The sequence below is a fragment of the Cnephaeus nilssonii genome, assembly GCF_951640355.1.
Source record: "Cnephaeus nilssonii genome assembly, chromosome: 6".
NCBI classification, from domain to species: Eukaryota; Metazoa; Chordata; class Mammalia; order Chiroptera; family Vespertilionidae; genus Cnephaeus; species Cnephaeus nilssonii.
This window is the reverse complement of record NC_137077.1, coordinates 24,146,349-24,156,446: the sequence shown is the minus strand read 5'-3', so window position 1 is coordinate 24,156,446 and position 10,098 is coordinate 24,146,349. Positions and strand designations below refer to the sequence as shown.

Below are 10,098 nucleotides of genomic sequence, written 5' to 3'. Positions count from 1 at the left end.
GTTCCGGGCGGACGGTGCGCTGCGCTGGGTCCGAAAAGGTAGGAGCTGCGCGGAGAGTCAAGGTCAGGAGGCGGGGCCGGCTGGCGGCCTCCAAGCCCACTTGCAAGCTCCCGCGGGCTCTTCTCTCGCCCACTCGGAGCCAGGCCCCTTACTTGACAAGTGACCTGCGTCTCACCTTATCCTCAGTGAAGTGGGGAGATGAAGCCGACCACGTAGGTTTGCAGGGAGAATGGTATGACATAACCGACTCTTGTGTTGAGAAATACGCCTTAGGCTTTGGAGACAAGACAGACGGGATTTCAATCCTGCCTGCATCCCTTACTAGCAAGGCCCTCTTGGGCAAGTTACTTGGTATGACTAAGTTTCAGCTTCATTTTCTTTTTCTTATTTCTTATTTATTTATTTATTTATTTATTTTGGTAAGAGAACATTTATTGAGTAAATTACAGAGGTAGAAAAAGTAATTCCTAGAAGAAATAGGTGTAGGAAACAAGTCTAGAGGTAAAGGAAGGGCCGTTGGAGCTTGGGAGTGAGGAAGCTAATGGTAAGGTTAGGGCGGGGAGTGGGGAGGGAGAGGGCAAGGGAAAGATATGGGCAAGCTCCCTGGAAGGAGAAAGCTCAGCTTCATTTTTTTAAATGGAGACAATACTATCTACTTCACAGGCTTATTCTGAGAATTGATTATATAATCTGTTTAAAACACAGCACACAATAGGCAACTGTTTCTTTCTTAGGAAAAGGTCGAGGCTTCCTGGAGCTGTAACCCTAATTTCTTATTACCAGTTTAAGTACTTGACACCCTACCCGCAGCTCCGAGCTTGAAGGGTCTAGGAAGCAGAAACTGACCTGCTTCTCCCTCACAGGCACCAAGAGATCAGCGTTTTAGTGCAGGAATGCTGAAGATATCTAATCCTTCCTCTTTGTTTTACTGAAGAGAAAACTGAGTTCTAAAAAAGTGACCTAACTTCTTAGTGTCAAAACAAAAGCTCTAAGATACCTCTCAACTTGGAAGCTGCCTCATTCCCATGAAAAACTGTAGATGGGACTATCGTGTGGAAATCTGAGAAACTCATAACAGCCATCCCCGTCACCCATTTCCCCAGGGAAAAAAAATGTCACTGACTCTGACAGAGCACAGACTCTAGAGCCAGGTCATGAGTTCAAACCCCAACTTCACCATTTCCTAGCTGTCAAATCTAGGGCTAGTTGCTCAGTCCCTCTCTGCCTCAATTTCCTCATCTGCAAAATGGGGATGAAATAGTTCTTATTCCACAGAGTTGTCCTGAGAATTAAATGGATACCTGCAAAGCACTGAGAACAGTGCCTAGCACCTAGTAGGTGTTTTATAAGTGTTAGCTCTTCTTTGTAATAGTAATTTATTAATTTTTTTCAATTTAATAATTAATTTAATGGGTGGTGGAGTTTTTGGGGGGTTTTGTTGTTGTTGTTTTGCCTTCTACGATACCCAAAATTTCTATTGTTTGCCACTTTTCTGGGGATACAGTTAAAAACCATATCTGAGTTAGTCCAGAGGCCGCGGCTGCAGAGGAACTGCTGAGAAGCTGAAAAATGTCCATGTGCGCTGCCGTAGCTGTGGCCGGCACTCTTCCTCGGCGGGCCAGGCTGGTCAGAACTGCTTTGGGATCATCCTTCCTTGCTGCAAGTAATCTCCATGCCTCTAACACTCGTCTTAAGAAGACTGGCACTGCCAAGATATTGGCACTGCTCTGTTATTGAAAAGCAGATTCTTAAAGCTCATACCTCTGTTGACCATGAAGAGACTGGGCATGTCTTAAGTATTGGTGATGGTATTGCCTGAGTACATGGGCTGAGGAATGTTCAAGCAGAAGAAATGATAGAATTTTCTTCTGTCATTGAACTCGACAATGTTAGTGTTGTGTTTAGAAATGATAAACTAATTAAGGAAGGAAATCTTGTGAAGCGCACAGGAGCCATTGTGGATGTCCCCATTGTTGAGGAGTTATTAGGTCATGTAGTAGGTGCCCTAGGTCATGCCATTAATGGAAAGGGTCCAATTGGTTCCAAGACCCATGGGTGAGTTGGCCTGAAAGCCCCTGTGATCATTCCTCACGTTTCTGTGCAGGAACCAATGCAGACTGGCATTAAGGCTGTGGATAGCTTGGTGCCACTGGTCATGGTCAGTGTGAGCTGATAATTGGTGACCGACAGATTGGCAAAACATCAATTGCTATTGACACAATCATTAACCAGAAATGTTTCAATGATGGATCTGCTGAAAGGAAAAGAAGCTGTGCTATATCTACACTGTTACTGGTCAGAAGAGATCCACGGTTGCCCAGTTGGTGAAGAGACTTAGAGATGCAGATGCCATGAAGTACACCATAGTGGTTTCAGAGACTGCTTCACATGCTGCCCCACTGCAGTGCCTGGCTCCTTATTCTGGCTGTTCTATAGGAGAGTATTTTAGGGACAATGGCAAACATGCTTTGATCATCTATGGAGACTTATCCAAACAGGCTGTTGCTTATCGCCAGATGTTTTTGCTGTGCGCCAATCCCTGGTCGTGAGGCCTATCCTCATGTGTGTTCTGCCTGCATTCCCATATGCTAGAAAGAGCAGCCAAAATGAATGACTCTTTTGGTGGTGGCTCCTTGACTGCTTTAACAGTCACAGAAACACAAGCTGGTCATGTGTCTGCTTACATCCAATGAATGCCATTTCCATCGCTGACAGACAGATCTTCTTGGAAACAGAACTGTTCTACAGAAGTATCCACCCTGCCATTAACATTGGTTTGTCTATGTCCTAGGGTGTATCTGCCGCCCAACGCAGGGCCATGAAGCAGGTGGCAGGTACCATGAAGCTGGGATTGGTATCGGGAGTTGCTGCTTTTGCTCAATTCTGTTCTGATCTCAATGCTGCCACTTAACTCTTGGTGTGCGTCTAAGTTCTGAAGCAAGCAGAGTATTCTCCCATGGCCATTGAAGAACAAGTGGCTGCTATTTGTGTCGGTGTAAGGGAGTGTCTTGATAAAATGGATCCCAGCAAGATCACAAAGTTTGAGAATACTTTCTTGTCTCCTGTTATCAGCCAACACCAAGCCCTGTTGAGCAATGTCAGGGCTGATGGAAAGGTCTCAGAACAGTCAGATGCAAAGCTGAGATTGTAACAAACTTCTTGGCTGGATTTGGAGCTTAAACGCCTGTGGAGTCACATGAAGTACCAGCTTGGTTTTGTCATTGTTTCTTCTAGTAGTCAGTCCCGTTTGTAAAAGGATTACCCTCCTACTCCAGATGTACAGAAATCACCTAAAAAATAAAGGTTCCATATTGCAAAAACACACAGTATATCTTATCTTACATCTATGTAGGTCATCTGGGAGAAGAAGCAACACTACGAGTCACAAGAAGTCAGTGGTGGCTTGCCTCAGATCAGACTAGTTCATTTGAACACATTCTTGAGATATGAAAATTGATCAAAAGAACCTTTCAGGTGAGCAGGATGTAGAAAATGTCCATTTTAGCTGCAGAAGAAGAACTTGCATTTCTAGGAGACGCTACTATGGACTGGAATAGCCAGGATACACAGGAGAGAAGGAAAGAGGAAATCTGCCCACTTTCTTAGTGAAAGGGGATATCCTAGGAGAGCCCCTTCCTATGCAGTGGAAGTAAAATAAAGTTGTACAGTTTAAAGTTGGATTAAAATTTTGCTTTAAAGGATGTAGTCGCCTTAAGCGCCAGTGTATGTAAATAAACACAGTCCCATGTGTCCGCATAAACTTGTGTGAGTGTGTACACATCTCACAGATGTGGCATCTCCAGCTCCTCAGCTTTCTGTACCTACTCTCGGTGGCATTTCCACTCTCCCTATAATCACCCCAGCTTTGCCCAAATGCTTTTCAGGGGAAAACATTTACTCCCGGCTCCCAGAGCTTTCCTCCTCTTTACCTTACTTGCTCTCTGGAAATCTCTCCCATCCCCCCCACGTTGTTTTCCATTTTAACACAGGAACCAGGGTTTAGAACAGTGTTTCTCAAATTTAATGTTCTTTTTCTTCCAATTAAAGGAAAAACTCAAAGCAGCCATCAAATGTATCAGGATCTCTGCCGTTTACATCAAGAAAACCCGTGAGCTCCTCTCTAAGTGACTTGGCAGAACATGAGTGTCTTCGCTGCCTAAACATCCTCTGAGGTCACACCCCACCCCAGGGCTTCTTGACTTACCTTTCCGACAAGTGAAACAAGAGTGGTTGGGGATTAACTTGCCAGACTGCTGTGCCTGCTGTGAAGAGGAGAGATTCTATATCTGAAAATCACAACTGGAGGCAGAAGAGCCCCCTCTGTTCTTCCTATATTGATCTGCAAGGGAGTCTTCTTCCCCAAGCTTCCAAGCTTCCAATATCTTCCAGCAGAAACCCATATTTGTTGGTTCTTATTACCTTTATGATATCCCAAGTGTTGCTCGGAATCGCTAAGTGTCCTGCATGGGCTCATGATCAAATCTGGTCGTCTAATATTTACCATTCCCTGAACACTGGCACTTCTGCTGGTCCTGAGCCTCCCAGTAGCTTTCACTGCTTCCTCCTGGAACCAATACCACCATGTTCACCAGCAGCTCCCCCTGACTCCCCCCCCCCCAAAAAAAAAAAAAGAACAGTGAACCAAGCATATGTGACTTGTGTAGTTTTCCTGAAGAGTCGAGGGGACCAGGGGGAGGATCATAGGACACACAGACTATCGCCCCCCAAAAATCTGTTAGCTACATCTCTTCTCCCAGGTCTCTGCTCCTGGCTCCATCACTGCAACCTCCTCCACCAGGACACTCTCAGGTGTGTCCTGCTTTTAATCTTTCTCCTCTTCCCTTTCCTGCCTCCTGCTGCAATTAGCCTCAAAATAAAGCTAGAACCTCACATCCATCTCACAGATGGCAGAATATTTGCATGGAAGCTGCCACATCATGCTCACACTACCCTTCCAATATATTCTCGTATTTCAATTCCCACGATGATCCTATGAGGTAGGTATTACTACCCCAGTCTTACAGTGAGGATGTTTACGCTAGATAGATAAATCCACTTGCCCAAAGTCACAGGGTCTACGTGTTTGAAGGAGGACTTGAATGCAGGGGTGTCTGCTTTTTAATTGCGAGTAAATACATCAAATACATGGCACATGTACTACAATTTGTCCTTTCTTCATCCATGGCACACGTCAGTCACCACATTCTTTCACAGGGAGCCTACACTCAGCTTTAGAATCCCTAACTCAGCCATCCAGGGGCCACGACCTATCAATTTGACTTGGCTAAAAAATGAAAATTATTTGTAACCCGTGCCTCACATATATCATAGCAACCAGACTACAACCCTTGCTAAGACAGTTCCTGATTTATGATAGGTATTCAGTGTTGACTGTAGCTGACATTTGGCCAACGTTTGTTCTACTCTGTTGGGAGTCTTAGCTGATGAGTCCGACATGTTCTGATTGATGGTCAGGACCTAGGCAGTGTTGGATTGCTAAGACTACACCCCTGGTTGAGTCTTTTTAGTTCTGCACTTCTAGCTCACTGGTTAAGTCCTAAGTAATGCTCTAAAAGTCAATAATTAGGGCGTCACTGGTGTGTCACTGGCATGCCAGAGCACTTCATTATTCTCTCCTTCTTATTTATCACAGAAATCAGTGTGCTATGATTATTTGAATATATGTCTGCCATATTCAAACTCTCCTACTAAATGTTGAGTTCTTAATAATAAAATGAAATCTTTGTATACTTTTAGCCCTGAACAATGCAGAGCACATTGCCCCAGATGTGTATTGAATAAATGTGAATTCACAAATGAATAGCACATTATAGAAGAGAAATGAAATCAATTTAGAGAAAAGTTTTAAAAGCGGGAGGACATCTTTATAATTAATAAAACCCTTTTTTTCTAAGTTCACATTCCTTAATTCATGTCACCAAAATGTTCTCAAACTCTGTCACTGCTCCTGGTCACACCAAGTTACAAGAAAGAGGTCACAGTGAATTAAGTTACTCACGCTTTGTCTCTCTGACACAATGCGTGCACAGATTCTGACTTGTCACCTGCTTTCCTGTTCTGACAAGAAAGAAAGGGTGGTTCCTGTTTATTTTCCTCTTATTACACAAACTATTAAACCTTACAGAATTTATATTTCTTCTCCTGGGAGAAGATGGCACATTTACCTATAACCATCCTGAAGGGTGGACCTGCAACTCCAGCAGCCAGTCTCCCAGCAGCCTTCACCTGTCAAAGGACTAGATCAACCCACAGATGCTGAGGCTCCTGGCTCCCTCCAGCCCTGAGCGATGCCGCTGGCCTATGTGGAACCATCGCCTTAGATGACAACCCAACACACGATCTTTCCCTCCACATTGATCTGTCCTGAAGGAAAGATAGACAGCCATGATATGAGATATCCAATAAGGAGGGAATATGCTAATTGACTGCCCCGCCCTCAAAGATGGCGGCACCCACAGCCACAAGATGGCAACGCCCAGTCCCCTCAGCCCCACCGGGGTGCCTGCCTCTGGAGTCCCCCAGTCTCCTCAGCCCCCCAGGGCCAGCCCGAGGAGCAGGCAAGCCTCGGATGTGGCTGCCCAGCCACCCAGGGCCGCCTGAGGCTCAGGTAACCAGGTCCAGCAAGGCTTGCACTGCCGACAGTGGCCGCAGCAGTGGTGATGGGGCATCGCCTTCCCCTGATCACCAGGTCACCTCCCACCCCTGAGGGCTCCCGGACTATGAGAAGGGGCAGGCTGGGCTGAGGGACTCCCCCGCCCCCCGCTCCAGTGCATGAATTTTCATGCACCAGGCCTCTAGTACTATATAAAAGTTCTCTCTAACACACAATTATATTAAATACTATAGATTATTCTCATTTCTATACAATGAACATTTTCAGCTTTCCTTATTTGAAGCTTATTGTTATAATGTAATTTTATGAATTGCATTCAACCTAAAAATATTTGACCTAAAAATTATTTCTTAGATGTCCTTCATTGTAATCTTATGATCTAAAAATTATTTCTTACATATCTTTATTATAATCTTGCCTCCAAAATAATCTAATAAAACCGGTCATCATTTAATCTGGCTCGTTTTCTGGGTTTGGCAACAAGCTTGGTTTGTCAGTCTGAGGTTTAATATGACACAGTAGTTGATCTGATGCTTAATTCATCTCTCGGATGTTATTTGAGGGTTTGAGAGGAGCAATCACAATGGTAGAGCTAAACGGATGTATGTGGCCACAAACCATGCAGAGGTTGTGAGAAATAAATCTACCTTTGCCACCACAAATATTTTCATTCATTCTTTTCTATTTTGTTTTCCTCCCAAGAGCTTATCTTTAAAGAACTAAAGGCTCTAGGAAATATTTCTTTTTGCTTATCTAGTTTCTAAAATCTTATTCATTCCTTTTTTTCTCTCTCTTATAAATATTATCTTTTTATACCTTAATCTTTAAGACTTTTGGATTTTATTCTTTCATCTGAGTAATTACTTTTTATTTCCTACCCCAGTCTTAAAGACCAAGGTGGTTTGCTTAAAGATGAGATTTTGTATAAAGGTTTTTCCTCCTTCCTAATACAAATTGTCTCATTTTGTGTCTTTTTTCTAAGTTAATCTTAAAAACCTGAGTTTTGTTCTTCACTTAGAAGATTTTGCATGAAGCTAATCTTCTATTTCCTCAGTCTCAAATGCCACCTTATTTGATAAGGTCTTGTTTGCGGAGATATTTTCAAATAAGTTGTCATATTTTCCTTCATTACTTTTTTAGGGGAATGCTTGTTCCCCACTCCTCATATTTCTGCTAGAGCATCATGGAAGAAGTGAATTTTCTGATTGATGAGTCAGAAGAAGGAAGGAGAACATGCTTACCTCTCTATTTCCCTATGGGACTCATTCATTCATTCATTTTTTTAAATTATTCATTCAACAAATATTTTGAGTGACTGCTACTTTCTGGAACCTATTCTAGATGCTAGAATTGTGAGATCAAACAAAATAGACAAAAATCCTGTCCTCATGGTGTATGGAGCCAGGCAGGGAAGAAGGTGTCAGATGTTATGGAGAAAAACAGAAGAGGGAAGGGGAATGAAGTGTAGAAGTGGTAGGTGATAAGTGTCGTGGGGTGTTCAATCTTAAACAGGATGGTTAAAGGCCTCAGTAACAGGGTGACAATTTCAGACTAAAGAGCAGTACAGCCTTCACACCTTCACACTGGGGCAAAAGGGGCTACTGTTCTGGGCCTTATGCCTCAAGGCACCCCAGGCTTTGAAGTATCTTCCTTGAAATGTTCCAAGTCCCCTCCAACACCTGGGACCAAATGGGCTTCGGTGCCATTCTGGGGGAGCATATCCCTGCGGGCTCCTGTTTCTCTCCTTAGGGGAGCTCTCCGACCCTGCTCCCACCCATATGCCCATGAACTTCACAATGCATTTTTTTTATTTAAATTCTATATTGTTGAAAGTATTGCATATGTCTCATTTTTTAAAGTGTTTTGATTGAAGACACCTGCTAGAAATATTTCCACAGCCCTCCTCCGCCCACCAATAGTCTCCCCACCGCACAGAGCCACCCCACTTCACTCCCACCCCCATGTCCAGTGTCAGCCCTGCTGAAGGGGATTTGACTATGTGCAGTTGTTTCTTTTCATAACATTGGATCTCAATATTGGAAGGGATCTCAGAAGTCTGCACATCTAATCCCCACTGAGTAGGAATTGCTTCTGTAATCCTCAGTCATTTCATCTCTGCGTGGACATTATCAGATCCTGAGAGCGCGTGGCATGCAGTAGATATCCACGGTTGGGTAACTTTGTGTCTGTTACCCGTGACCACACCCAGCAATACTAACTCTCCCTTCCAAGCCGTAGGAAACAAAGCCTGATCCCTGGTCCATATGGCAATTGTTAAAATGCCTGAAATATGAGGCAGGGCTCTTAAGAAATTTCGCTGGAAGTTATTTCCTCCTTCTTATAAAAGATATTTTTCCTCCCCCCCACCTTCCCTTTGCCTTAAGTACATGAAGTTTTGTCTCCTAATGCAAGAGGCTTCCTTTGACATTAATTTCTCCTTCAGCAATCAGCCTCACATTCTACAGAGAGAAGTTTTTTTCAGGAGAATTCTCCCCTTGTTTCTTTTTCTATGTTAACCTTAAAGACCTAAGGTTTTGTCCTCATTTCTAAGCATGAAGCTCCTTTCTTCTTTAACAGGCCAACCTTAAATAAGAGAAAGCACCTTAGAGAAAGGAATTTTGCATGAAGCTTTTCTGCCTGCCCCATATGATCTCTTACAAATTATTTCGTTAATGTTCATTTTAATCCTGCACCTTTGTTCCCTTATGAGAAATTGTTGAAGACATTTTCCTCCACTCACCGGTCTTAAAGATCAGGATGCTTCTGTCACTAATGTATTGCTGCTTACCCCTGAACATTATGGATCTGTGGCTTGTTCTCTCTTTTAGTGAATGAGCAAAATATACATACTAGCAACTTAGAAGAGATACAACTAGGGTCAATGACCATGCACTACTTTTTCAGAAGTAGGTTCATAGTTGTTCATATGAAAAATAATACAATAATCTATACTAATAAAAGGGTAATATGCTAATTATACCAGATAGACTGGACATCTTCCGGACATCCTTTCTGACAAAGCCAGGGTCCCGGGTGCCTGTGGCCAACCCGGGAGGCACTGCCCGGGTCCCAGGTGCCTGCGGAGGCCAGAGGGAGGGGAACCCAGGTCCCGGGTGCCTGCAGCTGGCCAGAGGGAGGGAAACCCGGGTCCCGGGTGCCTGCAGCTGGCCAGAGGGAGGGAAACCGGGTCCCGAGTGCCTGCAGCTGGCCAGAGGGAGGGAAACCCGGGTCCCAGGTGCCTATGGCTGGCTGGAGGAGGGAAGTCTGGGTCCTGGATGCAGGGGCTGAGGCAGAGGTGGTTAGGGGCAATCAGGCAGGCAGACAAGCGGTTAGGAGCCAGTGGTCCCGGATTGTGAGAGGGTGCAGGCCGGGCTGAGGGACCCCCTGCACCCCCCATGCACGAATTTCATGCACTGGGCCTCTAGTTAAAAAATAGTAATTCAAGAATAAACTTTTGTGTATTC

General features: G+C 44.2%; 1 pseudogene across 1 annotated transcript; it reads left to right on the top strand.

The window, feature by feature from the left end:
* Positions 1-1,569: 1,569 nt before the first annotated feature.
* Positions 1,570-3,180, top strand: LOC307102078 (ATP synthase subunit alpha, mitochondrial-like; annotated as a pseudogene). The gene has a single exon. The product of its transcript is annotated as an ATP synthase subunit alpha, mitochondrial-like (transcript).
* Positions 3,181-10,098: the final 6,918 nt, after the last annotated feature.